Source organism: Felis catus, chromosome B1 (genome assembly GCF_018350175.1).
Source record: "Felis catus isolate Fca126 chromosome B1, F.catus_Fca126_mat1.0, whole genome shotgun sequence".
Classification (NCBI taxonomy): domain Eukaryota; kingdom Metazoa; phylum Chordata; class Mammalia; order Carnivora; family Felidae; genus Felis; species Felis catus.
The window spans coordinates 71,955,901-71,958,831 of record NC_058371.1 but is presented as its reverse complement, the minus strand read 5'-3'; positions in this window follow the sequence as shown (position 1 = coordinate 71,958,831).

Genomic DNA, 2,931 nt, shown 5'->3' with positions numbered 1-2,931 from the left:
TTAGAATTCATCACAAACTTGTATCTTTGAACCAGGGGCCTTTGGTCTTTGGAAAGTGGGTGATAGACATGAAACCGAAAGCTCTAGAAAAGCCCGGGGTGAAAATGTTGGATTGCATTTTGCTATGAGGTAGTTTGATAATCTATGAAAGACAAACATTTTGTTGATAAAGAGTGTGTATTGTTGATAAGAATTAGGGACAATGCTATGTAGTGAATAAAATGTAGCCTTTATGTGAATGTCATGAATAATAAAATAATGTTCTTACTATGTGGAAAAGTAAATCAAAGACATGGTTTCCTGAAGAAAAATTGTGGCAATCCCTTACGTTATTCAGCTCTTTCTATTTGTATTCTGAGATTAAAAAATGGTGCTATACTTCAAAACCAAGGCATAAAACTTGGAATGCCATTATCAAAAATCTCCATGAGGTGATTCAATGTTTTAAAGGGGAAGAGTGACTGGCTATGATGGAAGGTTGGACATGTCAAAAATCCCTTGAAGTTGAAAGACCCTGCAACAGAGATAAATTTCTACTAATCTCTTGCTGCAGACAGGACTTCTTCTGTAATCCATGTCTCTAGGACTATGTGACTTTGGGTGAATCTCAGCCCCGGCATCTGCCCACAGCTCCCTACAGTTGGCCTCTCCAGAGCTGGATGGTCTCGGTGTTCATGAACACTCAGTGTTCATGACAATGTTCTGTCCCCTGGAACTCTGCTATTATGAGTGGACCCAGCACTATGGCTGATCTCATGGGAAATGGCAGAATAGATCCACTCAGATAAAGCAGCCCACCCAGCCCAAGCTGAACTAAGTTTCCAGGACTGTCTCAGCTGTTCCAGAATGTGACTGTTTTGGAGAACCATGTTTTTCTTCCCTAGAGAGACGGAATAAGCTACATAGGTGGCCTTAATGATGGGAAGCTTTCAATGAAAAATGGGGAAGTTGATCTCTGCTGGAATCAGCTTGCTTGAGAAGTACGTATTATTTGTTCCATGTAATTCACTCAATGCAGCTGCAGAGAGGAGATGTGTCCCATTGAGCATGGAAATTTTAGGTATAGTTACTCTGAAGGAGAAAGCATGACATCGGAGCCAGCTGGTCTCTGAATTTTATTTTGTTCAGTGATGGAGGAGCAGCTGAGAACAAGGTCAGGATGCCTGGAAATTCAGGACACAGAGATCCAGTCTCCTCCATCAGCAGACAGATGGGGCTCAGGAACCCAACGTTAGAGAATACCAGCCTGGGGAGGTTGGGAGGAGGACTGGAGCATCCTCATTCCTAGCAGCGGTAGCCAAGAATCAAAGGTTAGTTAGAGTGCATTGTCAAACTGCAGGGCCGGGACACCAATGTCTGGGGCTTGGCCAGAGACAGAAGGTCCAGGTTTGTCTTTAGAGTGGGACAATTGCAGCAACAGGGCCAGCTTCACAGAGCTTGTGATAGGAGCTCTACTGCAAGGCCCCACACTCAGAAGTAGGGTTTCTCTTAGTTTAATGCCCTACTATCATGTTCTTGAAATTCTTAACAATTTTCTTTGAATTTGTGTTTCTACGTGACAGCTGATGAGAGTGAATCATTTACCAGAGACATAAAACCTCAGTGTACGCATGGTTCCAGCCCCTACTGCCACCATCACCCCTAGCCCCTTGCTGCATTCCTGCCACCTTGGGAGGGTGCTTGGCTACCTACTCTCCAGTAACTGCTATTGCTTTCCACCCCAGCAGGGGACTGAGTCTGAACACAGCAAAGGTCAGGTGTGCAAGAGCCCCAGGAATCTGTAATAGCCTGCACTTACCATGTGAGTATCCCTGTGCCCAGGGGAGCTTGACATCATATAGCAAATCAAAAATACCAAAGCAGGTGGAGAGGGACCTATGGACCACAGAATAAGACAAAAGCTTTCTTCCTGCTTTTTGAACAAGGGGCCCAACATCTGCACTTTGCACTGATGGTTCTGGGCAGCTGGAACATGGTTTCAAGCCACAGGAAAAGATCACTTGCAGGAAGTGTCATTTTGATGGAGCATGAACATAAGCCATCAAAACTGTTGTCTGGTATTCCAGCAAGATGAATGGCAAGGCCAGTTTGTCCTACATATCTAGAGGTTTCTCATGGTTTGATACTCTTCATGGAATTAGGAATGTTAACAATTATTATGCAACAATCAGTAGGGTTCTACAGGAGATTCACATCACAGGAGAGAAATATCTCTCTTTAATTATACCTAGTTCTTAGTTTGGCAAACTTCTATTGTTCTGAAGACAATTATAAATAAATAGAACATTGCAGGACAGTGCAAAAGATTTTGTAAGAAATTACAAGGGAATAGACATTCTGTGGAAAGCAACACATTTTCATTGAGCCCATTTTCTCTATATGTTTTCCTTAAATATGTATTATTTTTCTATTATATTTGTAAAATGATGCAGGATATACATTTCTGCATGTACATGTGTTTTATATGTTATATATATTTATATACATTTGTAGATATCTACACAAGGCCCCTGTAGGAACTACCACCTATAAATATTATCTGTTTGTATCTCTCTTTCTCTAATTAAAATTAATGCTACTTAAGTCAAAAAAACATTCAAATTTTCTTGGGGAATTGATTTCTAATCCTTTTCAACCATTTTCCTCTCTCTAAGTATTTTCATTTAAGTTTATTACATCTTTAAATTATAAAAATGCTCAATCCCATTGTGAAGCCCAACAACCCTGCCAGGGTGATATTGTTCAATAAACTTTGCTGTTTTCCTTTAAGGTTGAATTACATTTTTAGCGGTGCCTGGCTGGCTTAGTCAGAAGAGCACATGACTTCATCTCGGGGTCATGAGTTTGAGTCCCATGCTGGGTGTGGAGTCAACTTAAATAAAAGAGATAAATAAACTTTAGAAATAAATAAATCCCATTAAAAAAATCTTG